Below are 13,420 nucleotides of genomic sequence, written 5' to 3'. Positions count from 1 at the left end.
CCGTCTCCGGCAACTCCTGCCGCCACCACCGCCCCGGCCATTCCGGCACCACTAGGACCTCCCCCTCTCCACTCTCTCCACCAGGAGCCCTCTCTTCCTCCCATGAAATCTTCCCCCTGCTCGATTTTGATCGGGAACCACCACAGCCCCAAAAGCACTTTGCTCCCGAGGCCTCCTCCGCCTTGAAGCTCACCGTCGGCGACTCCCTCCACCCCCGCCAACCCAACGACCACCGGGAGGACCACCCCGGTCTTGCGGATCCATCTCGACTCTCTGGAGCCCACGGGGAGCAGCCATTCACCGGCGTTGATCACCGTCGCCTCGCCTCCGTTCGGGCGAAGGAAGAAGAAGGAGGGATGGACTGGTCAAACCTGATCAGTGGGCCCCCTGGACCCACTGTCAGTGACCCCGCCCTAGTCCACGTGGGTTAAGTGGAAGCGCGTTTCCAAAATACGCCTTCGACGTGTACGTAAATATTCGAAATGTTTTCTTTTCTGTTTTATTTTAAATAACAGATTTTGACCAAACTTTGACCGGCTATATCTTATTAAATACAACATCAAATGAATTGATTCTTTTTCCTACCTCTCTCAAATATTGTCTAGTTTATTTTAAGGTTTATTTGAAAAAAATTTCAAAACAACTTTTTGTGCTGTTTTGATGTTGTGTGTTAATTCAAGTATATATTCTTTTAAATAAGATTTTTGAAGATTTCAAGATGTTTTGGAATGCACCCTGCCTTCCCATGACCTGAAGGCAAGCATTCTGAACCCTGGTAAAAAATTTATGTGTGTTGTTTGACACGGTGACAACACCACCCCGACACGAGCATACGTCATTTTATGTGAGGAGGTGTTCCTACTCATAAGTGCATGTTAATGAATTTCATGAAAATGGAGTTGATATGGTTGTGATGGAAATCACCGTCATATGCCTTTCATGCATACCGGGAGGAAAGCCGAGAAGGCCTTTGTCTTGGGTAGACACGGTCTTGTTCCTAGTCCTCTGTCGAGACGGTCGTGTCCGGTTTGGCATGAGGGGGTATGTCGCGTGGTGTTTCTATTTGTTTGTTGAAGTATATGCATTGTTATGCTAATCTTGCAGAGAATATTACAACCTCCTGAGTCGACCGTAGATCGAGTCTTGCGCCAGTAACCCCCATACTTGCTTCATACTACCACTAGTCTCTACAACAAGTAGGGTATGGTTCAGTAAGTTGTCCACCCCTTTCCTAGAACACACCGTACAGAGAGGCCATGGTGGAAGATACTGGAGGCATCTGGTAGTCATGCCACCGGGTCCGGGAGCATGGGTGTTTCAGTTGTAGCCGAAGGGGGTAGCTCCCCAGTTTGCGCGCGGTATAAATTTTGTGATCCCATGTTACGTCGAGGTTGTAGCCTCCCCACTTAGAGTTTTGCTTGACAGGTGTCGTGGGTGATTCTAGACACATGTGAGTTAAGCTGGTGTGTGCAAGTTAGGTGTGTTTCCAACTAAAAGACCGTAGACGGAATTAGTCCAGATGGACTAAAGGAATCCGTTACTCGTGGGTAAAGAGTACACCCTCTGCAGAGATTAAACCTATTCGAATAGCGGTGTCCAGGGTTAAGGACTACAGTCTGGGATGGGTCAAGTGTCGGTCTTAGTGTCGGTCTTCAGAGGTGAAACTGTTAAACCAGAACCGGAATCACGACTTGTGATTTGTGATGTTTATGCTCATTATTTCTATTGTGGACTAACCCGTTACATTATTGGTTTTATCGAATATCCCTGGGATGGTTCTACATCCTGGATATTGACTGTGACATTTCTTTTAAAGCCCTTTATGTGGTGTCGCTAAGACGCCCGACTGTGGCATTTCTTTTAAAGCCCTTTATGTGGTGTCGCTAAGACGCTCGACTGTGGCATTTATTTTTAAATCCCTTTATGTGGTGTCGCTAAGACGCCCGACTATGGCATTTCTTTTAAAGCCCTTTATGTGGTGTCGCTAAGACGCCCGACTGTGGCATGCTTGTTATTTTTTTCATAATTTTAATACTACTATGTTACTGCACATTCATAAATAACATGCTCGCATGCATCAGAATTTTATTATCTTTTGTGACTGACGTCATGAGCATATAATATTTTTAGCACCTCAGTATTATATTATACCTGTGCTCACAATGTTTGCGAGTACATTCAAAGTACTCGCTGGCTTGTCCCTGGCTATTGTCTTGGCCAGATTTTCTTGCGCGGAGAGGAGCGACCGTGCCGACAGTCCCGAAACCTAAGCAACGGTGATAGCAGCCTCGCAAAGATAGGAGTTAACCTAGTCAGCTGTTCCTGTGGGAATTGGAGTCACATAGACACTGATGATCCACAAACCACTTCCGCCATAAATCATTAGAAACCATTTGTTGTACTCCCAGGCCAGAATGGTCTTGTACTACATAATTTGTATTTTGCTTGGAATTTCTGTATCAAGTTGGTGCCTCATCAGCTAACAGTTATCCTGGGGCTGGTGAGCACAAGGGCCATTTTCTGGAAATTAATACCCGGAGAATCGGTCCCCACAGGCCGGCTGTTGGGTGCTGGCCTATCCCCATGCCGACTGGCTTGGTCACGCCGCCTTCTGGTGGCTCACTGATAGGTAGGGCCCGCCGCCTGCGGGCCGTACTGACAGCTCGTCATGGGAACATGGCTTTTCCGTTGTGGGTGACGTCATAGTCAATGTGGTAACAGTGCCGTGCCGGGCGGGGGATGGCCGACCGGTACGTTGCACTATGGCCATGCTTGCTCCGGGATTCGGGGTTGGCAGGCTTCACTGTAGCCACGCCCTTTCTTCTTGTTGTTATGTGGGTGCAAACTTTGAGGGCGCATGGAGTGGGCCGCATGCTAGAGGCCGGCCACTCTGGTGGCCGTCTTCTAGGAGTCGGCCCACTCTAGGCCTGTATGTTGAGCTTTGCCGCCTTCTCGCAGTCAGCCGTGGTCCAACCGACCATGAGAAGGCGGTCCTTCGTCTTGGATGCTTGAGGGGCGCAGTCCGCCCGATGTCTTGGAAAGCCATGGGGAGCTGATAAGGCTACCCGTGGTCATTTACTCCGACAGAGAGCTCTTTCTTAATTTATGGGTGGTGGTGCATGGCCGTTCTTGGTTGATGGAGCGATTTGTCTGGTTAATTCCGTTAACGAACGAGTTCTTAGCCTGCTAACTAGCTATGCGGAGCCATCCCTCCGCAACTAGCTTCTTAGAGGGACTATCGCCATTTAGGTGACAAAAGTTTGAGGCAATAACAGGTCTGTGATCCCCTTAGATGTTTTGGGCTACACGCATGCTACACTGATGTATTCATCGAGTATATAGCCTTGGCCGACAGGCCCGGGTAATCTTGGGAAATTTCATCGTGATGGGGATAGATCATTGCAATTGTTGGTCTTCAACGAGGAATGCCTAGTAAGAGCGAGTCATCAGATCGCGTTGACTATGTCCCTACTGTTTGTACACACCGCCCGTCGCTCCTACCGATTGAATGGTCCGGTGAAGTGTTCGAATCGCGGCGACGGGGGCGGTTTACTGATAACCCACTATTATAGGGGATCGCAACCGTTTTCAATGGTAAGTATTTAACCCAAATTTATAGATTCGACACAAGGGGGCCAAAGAATATTTCAAGGTATTAGCAGCTGAGTTGTCAATTCAACCACACTTGGAGATTAATTATCTGCAGCAAAGTGATTAGTAGCATAGTAGTACGACAGTTTTGATGATAGCAGCAGTAGTAACAGTAACAGTAACAGTGGTAGTAGTTATATTGTAGTAGTAACGATAGTAGTAGCAATAGTAGTAACTTAGCAAGAACAATATATGATAAATCCGTAGGCATTTGGTCGATGACTTGTTGGATGATATTCATCGTGTGACAGTTATAAACTAGGGCGATACGACACTAGCTCCAGCTCATCGATATAATGTAGGCATGTATTCCATAAATAGTCATCCGTGCTTTATTAAAATAACTTGCATGACACCTTTTGTCCTACCCTCCCATGGCAGCGGGGTCCATATTGGAAAGTAAGGGATATTAAGGCCTCCTTTTAATAGAGAAGCGGAACAAAGCATTAACACATAGTGAATACATGAACTCCTCAAACTACGATCGTCATCGTGAGTGGGCCCGATTGTTGTCACTCCGGGGTCATCGGATCATAACCGTAGTAGGTGACTATAACTTGCAAGATCGGATCTAGAACATGGATATAAATGTGATAACATAAATGGTTCAGATATGAAATCATGGCATCCGGGCCCAAAGTGACAAGCATTAAGCATAGCAAAGTCATAGCAACATCAATCTAAGAACATAGTGGATACTAGGGATAAAGCCCTAACAAAACTAACTCGATTACATGATGAATCTCATCCAACTCCTCACCGACCAGCGAGCCTATGAAAGAATTACTCACTCCAGATGGGGAGCATCATGGAATTGGCGATGTATATGGGTTGGTGATGACGAAGAACAAAGATCCCCCTCTCCGGTGCCCCAAATGGACTCCAGATCTGCCCTCCCGAGGAAGAACATGGCTTGGCGGCGGCTCCATCTCATGGATCGTGATGATTCTTTCTCCTTATTTTTTTTCTAGAAATATGTGATGTTATAGTATCAGGGGGGTCGTCTGCAGAGCCACCAGGTGGGTACAACACACCTGGGCACGCCAGGAGAGGGGGCGTGCCCTGGTGGGTTGTGCTCACCCAGGTGCCCCTATCCTGCAGTTCTTGGCTCCAGAAATTCTTATTATTGATATAAAAAATCCTCTCAAATTTTTATTCCTTTCTGAGAACTTTTATTTCTGCACAAAAAGAACACCATGGTATTTTGGTGAAAACAGCGTCAATCCGGGGGTAGTTTCATTTAAATCATGCAAATTAGAATCCAAAACAAGAGGAAAAGTGTGAGAAAAAGTCGATAAATTGGAGACGTATCAACTCCCCCAAGCTTAAACCTTTGTTTCTCCTCAAACAATTCAGTTTGTGAACTGAAAGTGAGAAAGAAAAACTTTTACGAACTCTTTTGCTCTTGTTTTCATAAAAAAGCTTAAACAGCACCCAGGTTTTCAGCCAACATTATAACTAACCATGTCAACAATAACATTTAAAGATTATAATGACTCATATCAATGACATAATCAGCCAGCAAGCAATAATAAAATATCTCAAACAACAACACATTGTCAAAACAACCATGACATAATATGACAATAGTTGTATCTCGCTATCCCTTTTTGAGACCGCAAAAGATAAATGCAGAGCACCTCGGAAGTTCAAGCATCGACTAAACATTTTAATTCATGGTAGAAAAGATCTAGTCATGATGCACCCTACATTAGCTACACATAATGGATAAATCATGACAGTTGTGCTCGACTTAGTTTTTGGCACTTGTTTTAGAAGGTGGTGACACAACATAAAATTAAATAGATAGTCCCTTCACAGAGGAAAGCAGTGATTTGCAGAGGTGCCAGAGCTCAATTTTTTTTAAAAGATAAATGATATTTTGAGACATGCACCCTTTTTATTCACTTCACGACCATCAGTTATCAACATCTTCCATGCTAAGCACGCTAGTGGCGGTTCCCAAGCGGAAATGTAAAGATTTTGAATCCATTGGGAGTTTTTGTTTGATTATTTCCGAGATGAACTCTTTTTCATCTTTGCAGTTTGGGACTGGGCATCCCTATTACCGCCCATTTTCTCGTGCGATGGCGAGTGAATAAACACTCAACCTGAGAATAACCCACTTAGCATGGAAGATACCGACCACCTCCTGTCATTCCACGAACGATCCAGGCACACAAAAAGGATAATTTTTTGAAGTTTTGAGAGGTGGCACATGCAAATTTACTTAGGACGACAGGGTAATACCGCATATAGGTAGGTATGGTGGACTCATCAGGAATAACTTTGGGTTCATAGTTTTTGATGTACAAGCAGAGTTCCCACTTAGTACAAGCGAAGGCTAGCAATTTAGATTGAGAAGCGGCCAGCTAGAGAGCAACAACGATCATAACCATGCATTATGCATAAGAAACATTGTACACTAGCATGAGTAGGATATGAACACCATGAACATAAATATCATAGAGGCTATGTTGGTTTTGATTCAACTACATGCATGAACATGTGCCAAGTCAAGCCACTCGAACATTCAGAGGAGGATACCATATCATCATACTACATCACAATCATTTTAATTCTATGTTGATATCCAAGAAAGATCATTATCAACTCCCAGCTACTTATGCATGGCATGAGAAACTATAATCCCTAATTGTCATTGTAAATATGTTTAATCGTAATGGGCTGAATCATGGATACTAGGTTAAACATATTTACAAAAAAAGAATAAGTCGAGTTCATACCAGTCTCTCCCTGCCACGGCTAGTTCATCGGATGTCATCATTATTTCCTTTCACTTGCACGACCGAACGATATGAAAATAATAATAGTGCAAGAGTGCCATGGACTAAGCTAGAATTTGCAAGACATTTTATTCAACAGGAGAAGACAGGGTAAAATGTGCTCTTATTAGTTCAACAATTATTCATATGTGAGCCACTCAACATTTTAATCGTGGTCTTCTCCTTGGTACAACTCGAATAAAAGGAAAAGAAATTCAGAGAAACACACTGAAATATTTTTGGAGTTTTTGATTTTTAGAACGGGCAAATAAAAGGGAAAAGCAAAAATGAGAAAAACTATTTACACGGGAAAGCTCCCAACAAGCAAAAGAAGAACAAGGAAACCTTTTTGGATTTTCTTTTTAATTCTATTACTAAGCATGCATAGAAAGTAAATTGCTACAACTAACTTTTTTTGTTTTTTTCCTAATGTTTTTCAAACACACAAGAAGAAAGCAAGAAAATAAATCTAAGCATGGATGATACAATGAAAAAGTGTGGGCACCGACAAATGAAGTATGTGGACATGAATGTAAGGTCGGTGGAAACACGTACTCCCCCAAGCTTAGGCTTTTGTCCTAAGTTGGTAATTAGTTAGTAGCCTGGAGGGTTGAAGTTCGCATGGAAGGTCACAGAGGCTCTCGGTGCGGATGCATCGGCACGCCATGCTGCCACCACTGCTGTGTTATGAGCTCGGGCCTCGCTCTCAAGAACAAAATATCTCCCCTTACTGTGATAATCAAAAAGAGCAGGCGCAGGCAAATGTGTGTGCACAACAGAGGTTTGGTTAAACAACAAATTATAAGTGAAGTCATGAATTTTTCCTTTGATGATCTTATGGCTTTTTAAAGCCACAAAATCTAAATACTACGTAGGTAGGATAGGGTCAAAGGGAAAAGGTAAAAAACCAAGCTCTCAAGCCAAATGTGTGGCATAAATTCCCCCATAGAACCAACCATTGTTAGCATTATTCCGAAGTCTACGTGCAACAATCGCTCCAAGGTTATAGTTCCATTCACTAGTGAGAGCGGTGTGAATGAGGCTCAAGTCTGGCGCACAAAGTATGCTACAGTCTTTCTTTCCTACTATGCATTACCCGTTAAATAATGCAAAATACTGAATTGCAGGAAAGTGGACGCTCTTTATCCTGCCTTGTGTCACTCCGCTATTTTCACTGTAACACAGGCTAGTCAAGAAAGACTCATACTCAACCCTTGGTGGTTCATCAAGGAAACCCGAATATGGCAGTTTGCAATGGTAAGCAAAATTCTCCAGTGAGATGGTAAATGGATTATCATAAAGCTTAAAAGACGCCCTAGACTCACGAGGGAAAAATGTGAATCCTTTGACAAATGACTTAGCGAGAAGTTGGCGTTGTTCACACTTATCTGAAAGGTAGGGACCAAGGCCAACATTGTGAAATATTTCTCAAATTACTCCTTAATGCCCAGATGCATCATATATTCATCGGAAGCCCATAAGCATGTTTTGGTGGCGGCATCACACGTGGAACTTTCACTTGGTTCAACATAAGATCGGCGAGCAGAACTGCTGCTAGAAGATGCCCCTGAGGATCCTCTCCTCGCATAGCTCCTTCCAAATAGGTTCATCGTGTCCCCTTACAATTTTCTGAAAATAATTTTTTTTGAGGTGAAAAAAATATGTCAACAAAACTTTATAAGATTGATAGCAACTACTCCTAGGGATACAAAGACGCCATAACAATCATTCAAACTAGTTAGAACACGAAGAATTCAACATGCAAGCTCATCTAGAGCAGCACCAAGAGTGGCTAATTATTCAAAGTTTAAACCACTAAAAAAACTAATTGGACAAATGGTGGAGTCACATACCAAGCAACAATCCCCCAAAACAATTTCGGAAAGGGAGCTTCGAGCTAAGAGATCAAAATCCGCGGGTTTGAGCTCAAGAACACGGGAGAGAGAGCAATGGGGATCTTTTTCTAGAGGTAAGTGATGATGTGGGCTAAAGAGATAAGTGATGGGCCCACATGGGGACCACAACCCACCAGGGCACGCCTGGGGGTCCTGGCGCGCCCAGGTGGGTTGTGCCCACCTGGTGTGCCTCCCTCTAAAAATCGTATCAGGTTTTCAGAGCATTCTGGGAACTTTTATTTTTGGGTCATCATTTATTGCACGAGAAATTCAGAAAACAGACAAAACATGACATTTTATTTTATTTAACTCATAAAAACAGATAACCAAAGGCAGGGACAGAAGGTAGTGCTGACTAAATTGATCAACTTCATATCATTCAAAAATGATTCATTAATAAGGTTGACCAGGTCTTATTGTCACACCCAATATGTGACCCTATCCTAAAGGAATTCGAGGGTCCCACCAAGGATAGAAGCGCATATTGGAGACGCTTTTGCAAGGTGGATATCGTTACATCGTACCATTACATAATAGTTGGGGATACATACAAGAGGTAAACAATGCCACATGAATACAACAACATCATACACAATAGCCACATCCCACTACGGATGAAACACAAACAAAAACTCAATGACATCCACCCTGCTAGCCCAGGCTGCCGACCTGGAACCTATCCCCTGATCGAAGAAGAAGCAGAATAAGAACTGTCGGTGTCAAAACCGGCGGATCTTGGGTAGGGGGTCCCAAACTGTGCGTCTAGGCGGATGGTAACAAGAGACAAGGGACATGATGTTTTTACCTAGGTTCGGGCCCTCTCGATGGAGGTAGAACCCTACTGCTGCTTGATTAATATTGATGATATGGGTAGTACAAGAGTTGATCTACCACGAGATCAGAGAGGCTAAACGCTAGAAGCTAGCCTATGGTACGATTGTTGTTTCGTCCTACACGGACTAAAACTCTGCGGTTTATATAGACACTGGAGAGGGCTAGGGTTACACAGAGTCGGTTACAATGGGAGGAGATCTACATATCGTATCGCCAAGCTTGCCTTCCACACCAAGGAAAGTCCCATCCGGACACGTGACGAAGTCTTCAATCTTGTATCTTCATAGTCCGGGAGTCCGGCCAAAGGTCATAGTCCGGTCATCCGGACACCCCCTAATCCAGGACTCCCTCAGTAGCCCCTAAACCAGGCTTCAATGACGACGAGTCCGGCGCGCAAATTGTCTTTGGCATTGCAAGGCGGGTTCCTCCTCCGAATACTTCATATAAGATGTTGAACACAAGGATAATGTCCATCTCTGCAAAATAGTTTCCACATACCACCGTAGAGAGAATAATATTCGCACAAATCTAATCTACTGACGTATTCTGTAATGTGACATCATGCCACAACCAAGCCTTTATTCGAATTGTTTTACTGTCCCACCTCAGCGTGTTTAGCGAGGCGGTTTCCTTGGCACGTCTTGCCAAAGCAGAGATCGTGTCCCCTTATTCCGGGATTCTCATCAATACGGGCGTGGGTAACCCAACCGCACCATTAATCGCGGCGCTTGGGAGATAAGCGAGTTTTACTAGGCTGGTGGGGGCACATGGTTTCGGCCGCCCATATAAGGGGATAAGAATCCACCCTTTCCATCTATGCCTTCCTCCTCCTTCACTTCTCCATTCCTGCGCACTCGAGCTCTTGCGCCCAAGTCCGCAGTTCCCACCTCAACCTTCTCCAATCATGTCCGTAGCGGGAGGCAAGTGGATGGCCTCCTCCGTTACGGAGGGGCAAATCAAGAAGCTGAGGAAAGCCGGATACTTGTCCAACGACATTGCGCACCGGCTCCTAGATGAGGGGCAGCTCATCCCTACCCCCAGGCCCCATGAGAGGTTTGTGTTTCTCCCCCATTTCCTCCGCGGATTGGGCTTTCCTCTTCACCCATTTGTCCGGGGGCTCATGTTCTACTACGGCCTGGACTTCGATGATCTAGCCCCGAACTTCATCCTCAACATCTCGGTGTTTATCACCGTGTGTGAGGTCTTCCTCCGCATCCAGCCCCACTTCAGCTTATGGATGAACACCTTCAATGTCAAGCCGAAGGTTGTGGGCGGCCGACAAGCGAAGTGCGGAGGCACCATGGTGGGCAAGATGGCCAACATCACATGGCTCGAGGGCTCCTTTGTGGAAACCATCAAAGGGTGGCACTCGGGGTGTTTCTACATCACCGAGCCGCGTGACCCTGAATGGGCAGCGGCCCCCGAGTTCCGATCTGGCATCCCCACGCGGCTCACCTCATGGAAAGAGACGGGCCTGTCGTGGGGAAATCCGGAAGAAGCGACCGGACTCCAAACCTGCATCCAGAACCTGATGGACAAGAAGGTTAAACTCGTCAACATAGTCTAGGTCATGCTCTTCCGCCGGATCCTCCCGTGTCAACGGCGGGCTTTTAATCTGTCGGAATTCGACCCGGCTCAGCACCAAACTCTGTCCAGGCGCTTCGACACAATGCACGAAGATGCTTGGAAGGTGTTTTTCAAGAGCTCCGAGGTCCACCCTCCCACTACCGAGGATCATAGATTCTGCGCGAAGCGCCAAGCCAACACGGTGAGCTTAGTTTACCCATTACAGGGTATTTGTTTTTCATAGTTTGACTCTATGTGGGATCTAAACTCCCATTCCTTTAACAGGACTGGGAGAAGAAGGCCAGACGGATCGACTGTCCGGCTCCTTTGCCCGAAGACCCAGCAGATGCCCGCCTGACGAAGCTACTGGTCCCGGCACCCCACATGGTGCCGGAGAAGAAGGCCAAGAAGAAGGCCACGGGAACTCAGAGGAGCTCCCGGCGACTGGTAGTGTTGGACTCATCGCCCGACGACCCCGAAGCGCACTCCTCCTCTGAAGACAAGGAGGAGGAAGAAGAAGCCTCTCCCCCTCCAATGGGGGGAGGAAAGAAAAGGAAGGCCGCCCCAACTGGGGAGGCCAGAGGATCCAAGAAGGGGAAGACCCTTCTTCCGGACTACGCCTCCGACGCCGAAGACGGCGGAGAGGAATGGCCATCCAGGGCCAAGCCCCTGGCGAAATCGTAAGTACCCGGATACAAGAATAACTCACGGTGTTCCTTTATTGCACAGTACCTTCTGACGCCGAATATAATTATGCAGTCCGCCCAAGGCTCAGCTCGACGATTCATCGAGTGGCTCCCTGGACTCGTCGGATATGAATAGTCTTTCACTCCCGACGGCTTCCTCCCCCCGCCCTACGGATGAAGCCAAGGCGGAGTCCCGAAAGGGGCTGAGCCAGGAGGAGGTGGTCCTGGAGGCGCAACAAGGCGACCTCCCAGACTCCAGGCCCGAAGGGGATAAAACCCTGGAGGGATCTAAGTCCGGCCCTGGGCCGGACACCGCACCGAAACCTTCAGTGGTTCCGGAGTCTGGCAAGCGGCCCCTTCGCAAGAAGGGCAAGCCTACGACGCCGGCGGCCTTCGCCCAACCGAAGGTGCCGGACAATTTGCTGGAGGTGCTTAACGGTGCCTCCATCAATGAGGAGCACGGCACTGTTATGAGTGCGGTGATCGAGAAGGTTCAGTCCGCCAAGAGCGGGCTGACCAAAGCCTGTGCCAGCCTTCTAATAGGCTTTGAGGTATGTATTTAAAACATGTAAAAATGTTACCGCATAGACAGTAGCCCCTGATGCTCATTTTGGTGTTCGGAAAGAGAGGCCGGACTGAGGATCTAAAAAGATATACGCATGAGTCTAACGGAACTATGTCAATATGGGAATGCAGGCTACGCTGCTGACCTCTGCCGCACTGACTGCGGAGGTCGATGCATTGAAGCAGAACCTCGAGCGGTCCGAGAACGAGCTCGGCCTTGCCAAGAAGCAGCTCGAGGACAAGGAAGGTAGGTAGTGCCTTATGTAAATATATATAAAAATACCTGGTTGCAAATAATGACAAGACCAACGTGAATGTTACAGGGGCCACAACCGAGTTGGCGACCCTGAAGGAAGCGCTGTCCAAGGCCGAAGACAATGCGGCCATGGAGCGCCCTGAGCGAGAGAAACAAGAGGCGCGGGTGGCAGAAGTGTGGCAAGAGCTCGATGCTCTCGTGACGAAACATGAGAGTTTAAAGCTTGACTCAAAGATGCGAGAGTCCGAGCTTGCCTTGGCACTTGAAAGCGCCAAGTCTGCCAAGGCCGAAGCCCAAAAATCCCTCCAGGAGATTGATGCGATGAAAAAGATAGCGGAGGGTAAGACATTCTTTATGCAAAGCAAGCATGTCAAAGTGAATTACGTGTTACTTACCCGAATCCGGAGCTCTCTAGGAGCATTCGCAGATCTGCCCCATAGTGTGTCCGACGCCGCCGCATTCTACCGAGCCGAAGAAGGGAGCTCGACGGAGAAGGTGTTCTGGTCCCAGTATGCTGAGGCCGGACGCCCGGTGCCCTTGAGCGGCCAGCTGAAGCAGCTGGTCGAGCTCCATAAGGTGGCCGAACAGGCCATGAAGGGCCTTATAGGCCGGCTATGGCCTGGGGAAGTCCTGCCTGAGAGCTACTTCGGGCTGGTGAGGCGGCTGGTGGATGCCTGTCCACGGCTTGAAATCATCAAGCGCTCTGTATGCATCGAAGGCGCCCGTAGGGCTTTTGCCCGTGCTAAAGTGCACTGGGGCAAGCTGGATGCTAAGAAGCTGGTGACAGAAGGGCCACCGGAGGGAAGGAGCATCGCAGGCCCGAGATGTATTATGAGGGCATCCTGAAGGGTGCCCGCCTTATGGCAAATGAATGTACCAGGGATGTCATTTTTGAGTAAACTCGCTCGTGTTTATCCTGTGCGCTGAAAACTTGTTCATATGCGCTAAGCAACGCTTTTTGAATTTAAAATATTACCTTCTGTGCGGCCGTTTATTAAATCTTAGAGATGCAAGTCGTCGGCTTCTACCCCCATGCCACGAGTGCTGGGGTGTTCGGGATAAACCTGAGCGCTCTTGTTCCCATTCTTGGGTCCGTTGAGGGAGGCGCTCAGCACAACGAACAAGGCAATCAGACTTATAATGCTTTATCACTCTCACTTAGCCATATAATTCTATAATTTT

The sequence above is a fragment of the Triticum dicoccoides genome, chromosome 6B (assembly GCF_002162155.2).
Source record: "Triticum dicoccoides isolate Atlit2015 ecotype Zavitan chromosome 6B, WEW_v2.0, whole genome shotgun sequence".
In the NCBI taxonomy this organism is placed as follows: Eukaryota; Viridiplantae; Streptophyta; class Magnoliopsida; order Poales; family Poaceae; genus Triticum; species Triticum dicoccoides.
The sequence above is the reverse complement of the archived record's forward strand: the minus strand, read 5'-3'. Positions refer to the sequence as shown.